General features: G+C 42.3%; 1 pseudogene; it reads right to left on the reverse strand.

The window, feature by feature from the left end:
• Window positions 1–10,288: 10,288 nt before the first annotated feature.
• LOC114495075 lies at window positions 10,289–12,539 on the reverse strand (annotated as a pseudogene).
• Between the last annotated feature and the right edge of the window lie 4,489 nt (window positions 12,540–17,028).

Here is a 17,028-nt window from a genome sequence, read left to right on the forward strand (position 1 = left end):
GCTGGGATGTGTAAGGCCCCTGGGAGCCACCTGACTGAGGATGGAGTCTCTTAAGAATAGTTAATGATGTGCTGCTCACTTACAGAAGTTTTTATTTCAGCAGGTCTTTTTAAATGACCTTTTAAACTCCAATATATTTATTTTCCATTCAGGTTTACATTTGCAAGCAAGTGGTAAGTCATACAGTTCCCCTATTAAAAATGATTTTAAACTATATTCAGTGTATACTTAAAATAGTTTAAATGGCAAATTTTGTTACATATATCTTACCATAATTTTTAAAATTAATAATGGAATATAACAAAAACCAAATAAACTTTTGTTAAAGCAAAAGGCCCAAAATGGTGTCACTTGTGCCCAAAGCCCATGATAAGAAACTTAAATGTGATACCTTATCTAATTGCAGTTTCAACATCTCCCAGAAATATAGTCCCTTAATCAACCAGTCTAGAATTTTCTGATCAAGCACCAATCAAGTAATCTGTCATGGGCCCTATTCATGCCCCCCACCCCCCAAAGAAGAGGCAATCTGCAAGATAACCCTTCTCCCAAAGAAAAGATGTTCAAGAATAATTCTTTCTTTTCTTTTGTTAACAGCTCCCCTGCCCTACCCTTCTTCTTATAAAAACCTTCAAGGTTGTACAAGGCCTCTGAGCACCCTTCTAGTTGCTGGATAAGATGCTGCCCAATTCATGAATTGATTAGTAAAGCCAATTAGAGCTTCAAATTTGGGATTTTAAACACATTAAATAGGTTTTTATGTGGCATGTGAATTATAACTTAATAAACCTGTTTTTAAAAATCTCTATTCCAAATAGGGAAAATTTTCAAATGTTTTTTGCATGAAAGGGGCCCCAACAATATCTCTGTCCTTGGTATTTAGAACTCATAAGTAACTTTCTCCATACATGTTTTCAGCCAAAGCAAACTTTTGGTCATTTGGGACTCAGGAAATTTTCTTAGAAAATGCTGATTTAGGTTGAAAAAGAAGGAGGAGGAGAGCAAAAAGGAGAAACTAAAATAAATATAATGTATACTTACAAGGTGTTTCTTCCTGTCGAGCTCAGCAACCCTATGTCTTTGGGACATAGTACAATAACTCAATTTTTCATTTTCGTTCTTCAGTCTCCTTTTCCCTTTGATCTTGCTTTCTCTTTCCTGAAATATCAACAATAAGGTTCTTCACTGGGGTGCTCTCTGGAAGACAGAGCCTTTATATAGACTCCCCACGCCCACTTGCCATTTCCTGGGTCAGTTCGATCTCACTATCTCCATTCAACAAGTCACACTAAGGTGTGAGGGGTCGATAGAGCTACAGTGAGTTAACATTCCCAGAGATGGTTCCATGAGAAAAGTTTAGCTCATTAACTAAAAGGCTGAATCTCTGGGAGCTGCATATATCCCAGGTAATTTTGGTCAGGTAGGCTTCCATCCATCTCAAGTGGAACCACAGTAAATGTATCTGGTCCCGAGGCTGTGACCATCTACCTTTCACTTGGAGTGACAGTCTTCCATGCTGGTGGTTGCTGAGATGAACGACGTCCTTGGCATTGTCTTCAGATTTGGCCTGCTTGACCTGAAGATGGTCATTTGGGAAGTTCCTCTCAATGGAGGAACAGCAAAGCCATTTGTAAAGCATGTGTCCATACCCTTCACTTTTTACAAAGCAGGGATAAGAGATTAAAAGTCGGTTTTGGTTGTTGTTTTTTGTTTGTTTGTTTGCACTCAGAAAACACCACTTTGGTGTTTTAAAGACCAAGAAATTCTTCTACAGTCAACTGGTCAATAGCAAACAGAACTAGAAATGGAAACACTCCATTATGTGACTTAAGACCTCAAATCACTACCTGGGCTTTAATCTCCATACCTGCCTGGGTTGGCTGAGAAGCCAAGAAAGGAATTCTATGACTCTCAGGGTCACTCTTAAGTATGTAACTACAATTTTACTGCAGAGAAAGTCTCATCAAAATAGTGACAAATTAGCCAACAGTACCCCACCTAAGATGACTCAGGGCCATTCTGACTTGTTATCTGGGGTGGTGGGGCCAACCTTCCTCTCCTGAGTACACTATTAGGTATACAAATGCACAGATTAGAAAATCGTCACAGAAAAATATCCAATAAATGATTCAAACTTGTGTTAATATGATAGCATTATACTAGTGGCACATTCAGAATGTCTATAAGTAAGACCGACAATCAGTTGATAGCTGAGAATGGAGATTATGGCCAGCTTTTCTTTACCCCAGACTAGTCCCAGCAATTCCCTTGGCAGGTTCCACTTGAGTCAGAACAGGAAACATGTTCTCTATTTGCTGCTTGAGAAAGTGTATGGACTTTGAATTCAGCCCATGCTTGCTCTCTTTTAGGTCAGGACCCCTACTTGAAATAGCCCGACTCTCCTCATCCATCACCTGGTTTACTCATATGTATCTTTTGTGCTCCTCACTCCTGTCTCCATCTCATCCTGTATTCCATAGGCACCGTCCACCCCCTGTACAGCTCCCACTGTGTCCTGTGCCTCCCTGTTTCTCCCTTGGGAGGTACATGCTATAGTCATCCTCATTTTATAGAGAAGGAAACTGAGGCACAGAGCCAGTCTAGAGTGGAAACAGGAGTGGAGATTTAAAAAGGGAAGAAAGGATGATGAAGCTGTGAAAAGCAAGAACTATTTAAGGAAGATGACCCGAGGGCAAGAAAGGGGAAGGAAATTTTCTTCTTTTTGTGTTTCCTCCACAGCCAGGCCCACTTTGTCCAGGGACCTGGAACTCAGGATCTTTGAAAAGACTCAGTCAGTTAGGTCATTGAATGAACATCATGTATGTTGCACAGCCCAAGTTAAAATGGAAATTAGGAAATTTGCTGCCAATTCCACACATTTTGTATCATCTGAGGTTTCAAATACTGCTTTGGGCTCATATATCAGAGCAGGTAGGGCTTTGTGCTTTCCTGTTGTCAATATCCCCAGAAATATAAGGAGCATAGCAGCCCTTAGGTAACATTTTCCAAAACAAACTTCTAGGAAGTATTGATATTCAAAAGTATATATGCATTACTATGTTCATAGCAGTGTTATTTATAATAGCCAAGGTTTGGAAACACCCCAATTCCCATCACTAGATATGTGAATTAATAAAAGCTGCTGTGCCTTTATGCAATGGAATACTACTTAGCCATAAAAAGGAGGAAGTATGAAGTTTTGTGACTGTGTGAGTGGACCTGGATAGTATTATGCTCAGTGAAATAAACCAGTCAGAGAAAGACAAATACTATATGATTTCACTTACATGCAGAATCTAATGAACAAAATAAACTAATGAACAAAATAGAAACAGACTATTATATACAAAGAACAGACTGACAGCTGTCAGAGGGGAGGAGGGACTGAGGGGCTGGATGAAATAGGTGAAGGGATTAAGAAAAAGAAAACCTCATGAACACAGACAACAGTATGGTGGTTACCAGAGGGAAAGGCGGATGAGGGGAGGGAGAAGATGATAAAGTGGGTATAAACGGTGATGGAAGGGGACTAGACTTTGGATGGTGAGCTCACAATGCAATGTCTAGATGATGTATTAGAGAACTGTAAGCCTATACTTGTTATTTAAACTTCCTGAGCCTTAGCTTTCTTATATATGCAATGCAGGTAATAATAGTTTCTGCTCCCAGGTTGGGAAAATTACATAAGTTAATACATATAAACTGCATAGGACAATGCCTAGTCTACAGTAATATTCACATATTGCCATCATTGTATCATTTATTAAATATAGATATATTTAGCATCCTAGTACCTTCCAGGTACCAGTCCTGTGTTAGGTCTAGGGATACATAAATGAACATTTTCCTTATTAAAACTCATAGTTGTTTAAAACATTCTTTCAGATGACTTAAAAAGATCTAAACCCTGCTGCCAGATAACAGGAAGTGGATACCATAGATAAGCCAAGGGAGGAGAAAAAGGGGCAAGTGCAGAGGCAGGAAAACTTCCCTGAAGGGTCACATACTTACTTAGGGTGGGCCACCTTTCTGGCTCTGGACTTCCCTGCAGCCAACAGGAAGCTGCACAGTTGAACAAGACAAGATTTCCGACCTCAGGGAACTCTGAGTCTAGTTGAGGAAACAGATGTGTAAACAAACAATTACAGTGCAATGTGATGAATGCAAAAGTGGAAGTTCTCCAGGCTCTTTGCAGAGGAAGTGATATTGGAGATGGTTTTCAATGATGGAGAGGGCTGTAAAGAATCACCAGAACAGGGGACGGCACAGACAAAGGCTTGGAGCCTTGAAGAGCACTGTTGTCAGTTTGCAAAATGGGGTTAAATTTGCTAGTCTCATCAGAGAAGTTGCAGAAGGCATACAGGTGCTCAATAATTTTTCTTTTCAGTAAAATAATGACAGGATTCATGATAAGTGTTCCAAGGCAGCAAGAACAATAAACATGGTTTCAAAGATCCCAGAGTGAAGTCAAGAAATCAGGCAAAATGCCAAAGAAAGAAAAGAAAAGGAAACCCTAAAACTCCACCTCTGTTACTTTGTCCATTACTGTTTGGATTTCCTCAGGAACCTGTTGGGAAGAAGAGGGCTCTATGCTCACATATAAATATCAAGCAATTCACAGTCATCAAAAAAACAGCATCTGAAACAGTGAGCTAACAGAACTGAATTTTGGAACTGGGTCAGATCATTAGAAATTATAAAATATCGTGCTCTCATCTTAAATCAGAGAAAGGAAACCTAAGTAATTTTTCAAAACAGCTGAATAGTAGTAAAGCTGGTATAAGACCAGAGTTTTTCCTACTTTCATTTGCCATCACTTTCCATTTGTCTACAGGGACTCGCCCAGTCCAGTTACAGGGTTTTGAGATCTGATGTATTTCTTCAAAAATGGAGTGACAGAGGGCCAGAAACAGGAGAGTAGCTTAAAACTGGAGGGACTACTGTATTTTTAGGACTATAAGATACACCAGACCATAAGATGCACCTAGGTTTTAGAGGAGGAAAACAGGAAAAAAAAATTTGAAGCAAAAAATGTGGTAAAATATTTAATAGCCTGTGACCCTGCTCCACTGTCACCCACCCCCCAACCAGTGAGCCAGGTAAGCTATATTCAGACTATAAGACACACCCCCTTTCCTCCCAAATTTGGGGGAGAAATGCATCTTATAGTCCAAAAACATGGTAATTCAAACTTCAAGGATCAAAATTATCTGTTACAAAATGTGAGAGGTTATAACTACATGAAGAAATCTAACAGAGGGGTTGTATATTTGAAAGTACAGGATATTATAATTATGTGACTTTTTGATTTTTTCAAAATTCTTCCAGCCTGCCATAAATGTATCCTAACATCTAGATAATCAATTCAAAAATAACTTATTTTCAATGAAGAGTAAATTACTGCAACTTGACAAAAGTTTTATTTTGGCACATTTTTTGGCAGAGCCATTTCCCCTGTTGGCTGAAACTGTTTTCCCAGAAATTCTTTATCTTCCCGGCTGAGGGATGCTCGTTTAGCAGTGACTCCCAAACACAGAGTGGTGAGCCGTTTCCATCTGGCTCTCAAACAATGGTTCGTCTTCTCTGAACGTGTGTTTAAGAGCTTTGTGCCAGTTCCACATTCAAAGAAACTCTGTGTTAAAATCTTCTAAGTGAAACAAAGATAAATAACTTCTCCCCTGCTGTGCTCTTTTGGGAGCTGTTTACATATTTTGCATGGTATTGTTTTGTTTTAAAAGGGATCACCTGTTTCCCTTCCAAAGCCGACTGGGGTTTCTGATGTGAATGATTTGCGGGTACTCACTTCTGTGGTGTGGCCAGTGATTTACATTTTACAGTGCCTGCTTCACTGGGACCCAGACCCTGCTTCCCAAACAAGCTTCTCTGGTGATACAAATGCCTTTCCTGGCCAGATGGCTGGATCTCTAATTGCAGGGATCACTGACCATTTGGTACCACCTGTGCCAACTTAGTATCTGACTGGAGAAGGACTCAGTGAAAATCTGGGCAAATTGAAGGCTAAAAGATGAGGATCAGAACAACACGGATAAATGTAGGTTGTGTATCTTCAGCAACTCCCAACTTCCTTCTCAATGTTTTGGGGTGTTTTTTCTCTCCTAGGGATATCAATTACTCACTGTTCGATAGCTGTCCAAAGCCTTCACTTTTGCTCTTCACCCTTATAAATGTCAACCACTATACATTAGTACTGGCAGTATTAGCATATACTACACAGTTTTAAAAGGTCCTTTCTGTTATCTCTTTGAATCCACACAACAATCAAGGATTGTTACTGGGACATACATGCAAGGCAGCCAAGGGCAGAAAGACTGGAGGGTCTGACCATTGGCACTTGCATTAAACGTCAATGGTGTTCCTATCCCTCCACGGCCCTTGACCTTGCTTCATATCATCCTCATTCCACAGAAATAGCTCTCATTCCACACCCTTCTTAAAGGGATAAAGTCAGACCCATTTGCTATTGTGGCACCATTTGCCTAGCAGGCCTATGACCTTGTTAAACATTTCTGCCATTTTACTCATCTGAGCTTATGTCCCCAGGACTGGAAATTACTGGAAAGCAGGAACTAACCACTCTCCACAGCCACAGGCAGGAGATAGCATTCAAACAAAGTGCAGCCTGGGTTACCACACCCCCAACAGCCCAGGGGCCACAAGACAGCAATCCCCACCCCTTTTTAACCCAATTATAATCCAATAGAAGCTCAAATCCCCCACCCCTCAAGGCTGGTGTATCTCTCCCTACCCTGCCCCTCTCCTTTCTTAGAGAGTGAATAAAAACTTTATTCTCTACACTTTCTTCTTTTTGTGAATTCTTTCACAGTCCACATGACCAACCCCCCTAACACTTCTTTTACTCCACATTAAAATAGCTGTAGTTTGTCTATATCATTCAGGAAGTTCTTATGATTAGAAAGTAAAGTTTAGTTTCAAATCCAATCTCTACTACACACCAAACCCCTCAACCTCCCCGACTCTCAGTGGTTTCACCTATAAATTGGATTCATATATAATTGCTTTTACAATGAACATGTATATTCATTTATCATCTGTGCAGTTACAAACATTTTTAAACAACTACAAGTGAATACAGGTCTGTTCATTGAGACGGCATATAAAAGTACCTGGTAGAGAACAGGACCCTAAGGCTCGTTTTTCTTTTCCCCACCCGAGCAGTTGGATTACCTAATTACAGAGACGGATAAGCTTCACTATGATATATTTGCTTTAAAAAGATGGCCATAACTAAGTGGCTTTCTAAGTTGGTGGAATATATGAGAAAATTGCCCAAATTCCCGCTTATCATCTTGCCCACTCTGCCTTCTCTGGGGAGAGGGCGGGAGAGTCTAGGGAACTGCAGCTCTGTAGCACATGGGAAGTAGGGTTGATCTTGGGCAAAGCAGTAAAATGCGGTGAGTTTGCTGTTGGGTCTTCTCACTTCCCTCTCTGCATATCTTTCCACATTTGGGTTTTTCCTCTCCACTTACTTCACCCACTTTTCTGGATCCTATATTTTAGGATTTTCCTCTCAAACTAATACTTACAAGTTTCTTTGTTTCCTTTTTTTTTTTTTTACAAGTTTGTTTCTTTTTAAGGCCAATGATCCCATTGCATTAAAAAAAAACTTGGTTTTGGCCACAAATTATTTTTTATAGCTAATGATTGTAGTCACAGAGCTCCAAGACTCATTCTCTTTCAGAAGGAACTCATTCCCATATGCTTTAGGAATGTATGCTAGCTTTTATTTATTGTAGATAATTACCCTGGTCTCTCCACACTGGAGCGGCAGTATGGAAGCCCTAGCCTACTGTGTCCTATGGGCAGGAATTTGACCAATACTTCCATGGCATCACGACTTCCATTGAACAATGAGGCCACCCATCTTTCACAGAACACAGAGATGCACAAACAAACATGCAAGTGAGCACACATGCACATGACACACACATACCACATACACACTTAACCCCCAAAATAAGCCCTTCCCAGTTTTGAAAGATATATTTCCAAAAGTGGAGAAGTGAGAGAAAGCACAGTAATTTTTCCACTTGGCTGTGTTCTAGTGATCATCAGTAGAACCGTACCTTTGATGACACAGTGCAGTGCAATGTCCAGTGCTTTCTAAATATCATAAATCTAAACTTTGTATATACCTGTACATGCCCTTGGAGCCACCTTTTTAGAGAGTGGAAGGGAAGAAGAAAGAGAGGGAAACATCAACATGTGAAAGATACACTGATTGGTTGCCTCTTGAATGTCCCCAACCGGGGACCCAGACCTCAACCCCGGCATGCATGTGCCCAGACGAGGAATTGAACCAATGACCTTTTGGTTCACAGGCCTTTGCTCAGTCCATTGAACCACGCCAACCAGGGCTCTGTTTCTTAATGGACATGTAGCCCATGTTTGTAGCCTACATTATCTATCTATTAAATAGCATTTGTCTAGGTATTAATCCAGTAAATAAAAAAGGAATGTTTTCCTATTTTATAGTATGTGGGGCTTGCTGAGCACAGCTCTCCAGCAGCCATTTAATATCTGACATATTTACTTGCTTATTTGTTTATATCTCTCTCTCTCTACTCCTACTAGGAAATAAAATTTCCATAAATAAAACTTAATGGGCTGTTAACCTATTGTCAAAGTAAGAATATCCAAACATGTAGACAATTTTTATAAATATTTATTTGACCAAATAGAGAGTATATACCAGGAAGAAAGATTTCAACAGATCTAGATAAATGCTTTGGGAAATATCAGTTTGCAGTTTCTTTTATGGATTGAGATAAAGGAGGGAATGTAAGGAAAACCACATGAAGGTGGGAGAAAGCACATCAGGGATGGGATCTTGCACGGCTTAGATGGAGGGGCCTGAAAGGGGGCATTTTTAAAGTGTGTGAACCTCAGTGCACAGAAACAATGAACAGAACTTGCTTAAGGTAGAGACAAGCTTTTTAGTAAAGAAGTTACATGCCTGGGGCATGCCTACCCACCCTGACCTGCCCAGTTAGGAATCTCTGATCAGATCACCCTCCAGGGTTACTTTCCATAGAACCTGTTTTTCATCCACACCACAGTGTGAGAAACAACTGAAAATTCAAAATGCACGTGCCCTCCTCCATTATAAGCACAGCCTCACCGGAAGGCCTTTTCAGCTTTTCTTCGCTAGAACTGGGACTCTGTGCTGGTGGGTGCATACAGCACAGCGGTTCCATGAACGGCAGAGTCTAACGACGGTTGGTGACCCCTCAGAAAAACCGTCACCTCTCACTGAGCCTGAAAAATTGGGGGGCTGACTTTGGAGATTGTGATTCAATTTTGGTTTATGGCTTCTCCCTTGTTCCTTCGTTTTCCTCCTCCCTGATGCTTAAACCCAAAACCTTCAAGTTATTTTTGACTCTTTTTCTTTTACCCTCTACTTGTAATTCATTGGTAAAGACTGCTGGCTCTCCCCACAAAGTATTCCAGACTCTGCCCGCTTCTTTCCACTTTGCCACAGTCACCTTGGCCCGAGTCACCAGCATCTAAATAAACAGAAGTCAGATCATGGGACTTCTCTGTTTAAGACCATCCAAGCTCTCCACTGAGGTCAAAGCAAAAGTCAAAGTCCTCACAATGACATTAAATGCCTATCCTACTCCCATCCCCCAGGTTCTCACATCTCAGTCCTCTAATGCTCTCCCCTTGGCTCACTCAGCTCAAGCCTTACTGTCCTCCAAGTTGTTCCTTACACCCCCAAGCACAGTCCTGCCTGGGCCTTTGTACTTTCTGTTCCTGTTGCTTGTAATGTCCTCCTCAAAATCTTTGCGTGGTTTGTTTCTTCACTGCCTTCAAGTCTCTGTTCGGATTTCATCTTCTTTGACCACTTGTATAAACTGCTATACTGCCCTACTTGATGTGGCTCAATGGATTGAGTGCCAGTCTGTAAATCAAGAGTTTGCTGGTTCGATTCCCAATCAGGGCACATGCCTGAGTTGCAGGCTGGGTCCGAGGTTGGGGGTGTGTGAGAGGTAACTGCTCTGTGTATCTCTTACACATGGATATTTCTCTCCCTCTCTTTATCCCTTCTTTCCCTTCTCTCTAAAATAAATGGATAAGATCTTTAAAAACATAAAATGTTATCCCCCTTACCTAATAAATTTTTCCTTCTGCTCCTTCCTGTTAGATCCCCACCACCACCATCTACGAGTTATCGAGGCTAAGGGCCAGGCAGAAGGTGGACACGAGAGGTCCAAGAGGGGCTGTAAGGTCAAAGGGTGAGGAGAAGTGAAGGAGGCCAAAAGTGGTGCGAGCAAGTGCCCAGCTCCACCCCAGCTTCCCTCCTGAGAGAGGGAGAAGCTGGCAGGACCAAGGCAGTGAGGGTTAGACAAGCTGTTTTATGGGGTGAATGTGGGTCCACATTCTGTGACAGTGGGTGGCAGTGGAACCTGTGTTCAGGAGGGCCCAGGGAGGGCACAGGTGGGGGAAGGCTCCAGAAAAGGAGAGGCAAATATTTTGTCTCCACCATGGAGGGAGCTGAGACCCTTTCTCCTGCTCTCCCAAGCACAATATAGGTGTCATTGAAGGATTGGGAGCTGTGGCCAGAACCATGCCGCGAGAGAAGTCAGGTCAAGCCAGGAGTCTGTAGCCCTCAAGCTATGTAGGGGTGGAGTGGGGAGGATCTATGTAGGAGATCCTCAAGCAGCCCTCAGTTTAGACAATCTGTAGTTCCAGACACATAGGGTGTGTCCCTGTCAGTCAGAGGTGGATGGAGAACAGGCACATCTAAGAGGTCACAGACACTTTCATTCTCATCCAGATTATAGATGTAATCATGGCCTCCAGGCAGGGGTGGGGGAGGGAGAAAGGCAGAGAAAGGGGCAACCGCTTCTGAGGCCAGCAGCTCCTCCAGCAGCTCCAAGCTCATGCACTGTCTTGTGGGATCAAAGATTTCTGACAGCTTTTTGAGCAGTTCCAGAACACCTGTGGGGTCTGAATTGATGGGCTCAGCTTTGATGGGCTCAAAGGAGGTAGAAGGGTTGGGTCCAGATGAATGGCTATTGCTGCTGCTGTCCAGCAGGGCAGAAGACTGCAGTGGTCCGGCCCAGCAGGAGTGAACTGGGCTCACCACTGTCCTTGCTATCGGCTCCAGGGCCACCACTCAGTGCGTACTCAGCTGTTGGACTGGCCATCCCTTTGGCTTCAGTGCTGCTAGGGACACAGGTGGTGGTGGTCCCCTGGGGACTGATGGGTGTGAGGCATCCTGGGGCAGGGCCACAGCAGGTTTGGGCAGAGGTTGGGGAATAGAGAAGACAGGCGGCTCTGGAGCAAATCTTCAGGTAAAGGCACAGGCGTTGCCACAGGCAGTGAGCTCCATGCCTCCTTGGTCACCAGCAGCACCTCAGTGGGGCTGCTCACACTCTACAAATGTATCTAATACTTCTGTCCATAGAGGCCTCTGGGATGGGCACCTCCAGGCTGGTTCCAAACCGGGCCCGGATGGCCGGGAGGTTGTCTCCAGAAAAGCATCTGCAGATGCCCTCATGAGTCATACAGGCCAAGCAGCTGTTACACATGTTTGTCCTCTGTGATGTTCTGGATATTCTGCGGAACCCATACCTTGTGCTAGTCCAGTTCTGGCTCTCGCTGCTACCTTGACTCAATCAGCCTGTCCGTAATCTCGCAGGTATTGCAGCCAGGCCCCATGCCCTTCCCCTGGGTGCAATTCTTGGATTTTTTTCTTCGTCAGCCTAATACCTTCCGTTGTGTTGGAAATGTCATATATCTCCAGCTCTGGCACACAGCTAGGGCGTCAGCTGACAGTTGAGGTCAGCATCCTCGGCCTCCTGCAGAAGTGACACAAACTTGGCAGTGAGAAACCCCAAGCTCTTCTCCATGCTGCTCGTTGTTCCCCGGGGCAGGGGCCCCTGTGGCCTGGCCTCTGCTGTTGCCCCACTGCCTCCCCTCAGCCAGGCCGGCACTGCCACAAGCAATGTTTCTATACATACAAAAACAACATCATCAGTTTAAAAAAAAAACAAACAACCTTGTCCCTGGCTGGTATGGCTCAGTGGGTTGAGCACTGGCCTGTGAACCAAAAAGTCCCTGATTCGATTCCTAATCAGGGCACATGCCTGGGCTGCAGGCCAGGTCCCCAATGGGGGACGTGTGAACTGATCTATGTATCTCTCGAACATCGATATTTCTCTTCCTCTCTTTCTCCCTCCCTTCGTCCATCTAAGAGAGAGAGAGAGAGAGAGAGAAAGAACTTTGAAGCAAACTTTAAAAACAGAAATCATATTTAAGTGAGAGTCTGCACTATAGGAACTGACTATGTGTGGGTAGGTGTACACAGTTTGTCCTGTCAATGTAAATTTCCCTCTGGAGAATAAGAGCTTTCATCTCCACTACCAGCATCCCTTCTCGGGACTCAGCGCCTCCAGCCAGGGCACACCTCTAACCAGTCGAATTGTTCTCTTTCTCTTAGAAGATGTTCTGTTTGCTGAAACTGGACACTGCACAGCCTCCGAAACCGGCATCTAGAGCTGAACCGAATGTGTGCTTCAGCATGGAAGGCAGTTCAGATTGCCTTTCTTCCTCACCCACCCCCACCCTACCCAAGGACAGCCAACTTTTTTTTTTAATTTTAAGAAAATGTACCTCTAGAGAGGAACTTATTTCTTTATTTTTGTGATTGGGAAAAAATGGGGAGAAAAAAAGCAACTGTTACCCCAGTAAGTTCTTCATTTGTTAAAATTGTTCTGCTGACAGAAATTTTAGTATTTTAAGTCGCTTCCCGAAATTTGCTTAAGATACCCCATCATTATCTTACCCAGGGTTCAGGCTTTCTAATTTTGTCTCATCACTACCTGGAAATGAATGACATGTCGCTGGTCTAAACTCCCAAAAAATCCTTTTTGGGCAAGATTTTTTAATTTGTTCTTTCATTGGATAAATGCTCAAAGAATACAGTAAGGTCTTTAAACTTAGCTGGAATCAATTTATTGGGCAAGTAATGAACCTAATTGTTATGCTAGCTTCCATGTCAGCAAAATAACAGATGTACAGTATAATGGAGAAGAAAAAAGTTGCTTTGGGATCGTTACAGCAGGTGCTACATGAAAAAAAATCACATGGAACTTTCTCAAGTACATTTGGGAACAGTTGGAAATTAGCCAAGAGGAACATTTTTCTTTAATCTTTGGACATCCAGTTGTGGGCTGGGATTAGGCCCCTGAACAGCTGAGTCAGGAGGACACTGACACCTTGTCACTTCTTCAAGCTCTTTATTCCTCCCTCACGCTCCAACAAAAGCACCAGACACAGCCCTCCCCCAACTACACACACACACACACACTCACACATGAGTCCAGCTGCCACATATGGCTTTCAGAGAACACTACACAGCGTTGAGTCCAAGCAAGTTACCATGGTTCTCTGGCTATTATCGCGTCCAGCACATCAGCGAATGGAAATAAGTGTGCACATGTTCTAAAAGGCCTTTTGGGAAAGATCAGTGGGGCTGCATGGGGGACACAATGGCAGGCTTTGTCATAGAGAAAGGATTTGGTCTGGCAGGCAGCAACAGTACTGCTGGACACAGGATTTGTCTGCAAGGGCAGTGTGGGAAAACCATGTGCAAGTTTACAGAACATCCTCATTAGGAAAAGTAGGGCATTTAGCATAATTAAAAGTCATCCTGAAGACATCAGGTAAGAGCCTGCTGTTTTTAATTAATTGCTTCCTGTGACTTTAAGAGGAGTGCCTTTTTTGCCCACAGAGGTTTAGAATTACTTCAGTAACACAAGTCTCTCAGATGGAGGCAAAGCAGAGTGTATGTGAAAGTTTTATAAAGGCAACAGAAGAAAAAGAGGAGGAGAAGTATGGGAAGAGTGAGAAAGAATGGGAAATTATAAACAGTCGCCTTCTGTAATCTGCTAAAATGGTCCTGTTCCCTTCTCATGCTCTGTGGCTCAACATCCTCACATGTAAAGTACAACTCCCCACCGTCCTGCATCCTGCCTTAATATAAATTATTCGGGGGGAAAAAATCCCAGAGTCAAGGTTAACAGAAAACAGCTGGAAAATAAACTGAGAACCATATGTCATAGATTTCTCCTGTAAATGGATTTTTTAAAACTCTATTTGAAGAGTCAGCACATCCAGAAAAAGCAGTGTGAACCAAGGACTTTACATGGTCTCCATGTTCATGAAAATAAATATTGTGAGGACAAAAAAATTGTGACAATTAGGCGAAGAAGGGAGGGAATGGACAAAAAAGAAATCTGACCTAAAATGCTTTTTCCCTTTCACAACGACAAAATCCCCAAACTAAATTATCGAGGTAATTACTACCACTCTCTGCTTTTCTTATGCATGGTTTACAAATAAAGAAATGATAAAATATTTTAAATATTTTTACTCAGACTTTATAAACTATAAACTACATTGTATAAAGTAGTATCTGCATTATAGAGGGAACTTTACAAAAGGCTAGAAAGGAAAAATAGCATTGATTCACTGCGTAAATCAAAATTATGTTTTTGTAATTCGCCTATTTTCTTCTTTTCCCTTATCATTTAAATTGCATTGTACAAATTTGTATTCCACTTTTCTCACTTAATATGGCAACTGTCTCTTCATGTCACGACAGTGTGTTGGATAGTCCATGCAAACACCTGAAAGTTACACTTATACCTCCCTTTTCTCAGAAGCCACAGATGTCACTAAGCTCATACCTCTGTGTGTGCATGTCTAGCCAGGCTCCGCGCTGTCTGGCCCTGCTACTAAGGCTGATTCAGAACCGAGGTTGACATTGTTCTCAACACAGATTCTCTCTATTCTATTAGATCTTGTCAAATCTGTCAGATTTGCTGTCACAGGTCATAGAAAATAAGAATTGGTGGTTGTTGGAGTGAGCAGAAAGCCCAGAGAAAACCACAGAAACGATAACAAAGCAAGAACCATAAGGCAATAGAACCTGTGAGGTGGAGAGTAAACTAGAAATTGTGACTCACTGAGATTAAGCTAAGTTACTCTAATATGTAAACCACTCTCAGAGCCAATAGTCAGTTACTTTCAAAAAGTGATCAAAGATTGAGTCAGCAGAGACACATCAAATCCTCAGTAATAGCAATCAACACCTAAGGAACACTAACTGCTTGTCAGGTGCTGTTTGTTCTCCACAGATCTGTTTATCTAACCTTGCTATCAATCTAACCTCACAGAAACTCCATTTCTTTCAACATAACCCTTTCTGCTTTCTGCCTGGTCCACTCCCTTCCTTATTCATTAAGCCCTCAGGGCATCAGATTCTGGTCAACATCAAACTGTTTTAACAACAAAGCCTTAGGTTTGTTGATGACAAAAACAGAGTTTTGGTCAAACTAAAGATAACATCTTGACCTCAATTGTGTTTCATCCCCAGGCCCATGAAAACAGAATGACCCTTCTAACTAAACAATGATCCTTCCAACCACGCCCTCATGAAACTAGACAGAACAATACCATGGCTGACATCTGGACCTGATACAATGATCGACTGTTCCTTATCCTGGCCTCAACAATCAGAAGAGCTCCCAGCCCCAACTCCCTGAATCACCATGATTAGTAATCTCTTCCACATGTAATCTGTCCATGTGTGGGACCCAGGGTTTTAGGCACAAGCTCACCTGTGACTCCAGGCGTGGTAACAGGCCGTTAATCAATAAACCTTTATTATCTTGGTTGCAAACTTATGTTCCTGTATGATTGGGTTTTGATGCATGCAGGCAGACAAACCCCTTTAGTTGGTAACAATCCCGTAGTGTGGGGTCTATTACCATCTCTATTTTAAAACTGAAGAAACTTAGGAGCAAAGCTTTTAAGTGACTTGCCAAAGATTTAAATTCAGGCAGGCTGTGATATTATGATTTACAATAATAAATACATATTCACTTTTTGTCCTGCTTCTGGTACAGAGCTCCTAAAGCCCTTGAAATTTCCTAATTGGTAAGATTATCAAAGATATCTGAATATTCATAAGAAACCCATGCCAACCACACCTGAGTTTGTCAATGAAGGAGTTTTGGAAAGCACTGGGAAGAGCTACTTGTCAGGAGAACCAACCAGGTGATTAAAAGGTTGGAACACCCCTAGCCTCAGAGAAAGGAAAGGGGTTGGAGATTGAACCCAGTCACCAACAGGCCAATGGCTTAGTCAGTTGTGCTCATATAATGAAGCCTCCACCAAAGAGAGGTGAGGCAGAGAGCGTCCAGTGTGATGAACTGTGGAGAACTCTCTTCCAGGGAGAGTGTTCGTTGGAACTTCTGATTGATTGGTTACTCAGAAGCCCAGGTGACAACCTGGACTTTCAAATGGCATCTGAAGTTTGCCTGTGTGTTTGAGGGGTGGGGGTGTCAGTCTTATACAACTGAGTCCTTAACCTGTGGAATCTGATGCTGTCTCTAACATCGAAGGCATGTGAATACCTAAGTGTGTCTACATTTTTTCAATCTGAAAGTGTGACTCTCATACACTGTCTTTATACATTCACACATGTGTACATATATGCATGTGCATGCCGATATGTATATTTGTGTGCAGAGAATGTGCATATGTATGTATATATACCTACATATACATATATACATATACATACGTGTATAATCAATCCAGTGGCAATGCTAGTGTTCACATAGCTCAAAATTATTCCAGAGAGTTAGAAAGTAGGTAAGTGCTTGCCAGGGGTATGAATGAGGGAGAATGAATGACTCTCTCATCGATTCAATAGAACAAATAGATATGGGGTCTTTTGGGGGGATAATGAAAATGTTTTAAATTACATGAAGGTTGTACAACTGTGTAAATACACTACAATCCACTGAATTGGACTTCCAGTCAAGATGGCAGCATAGGCAGGCATAGCTTGCTTCTTCGCACAACCATATCAAAATTACAACTAAAACATAGAATAACCATCACTCAGAACCATCAGAAATCAAGTTGAATGGAAGTCTGACAACTACGGAATTAAAGAAACCACATCCA

The sequence above is a fragment of the Phyllostomus discolor genome, chromosome 4, assembly GCF_004126475.2.
Source record: "Phyllostomus discolor isolate MPI-MPIP mPhyDis1 chromosome 4, mPhyDis1.pri.v3, whole genome shotgun sequence".
In the NCBI taxonomy this organism is placed as follows: domain Eukaryota; kingdom Metazoa; phylum Chordata; class Mammalia; order Chiroptera; family Phyllostomidae; genus Phyllostomus; species Phyllostomus discolor.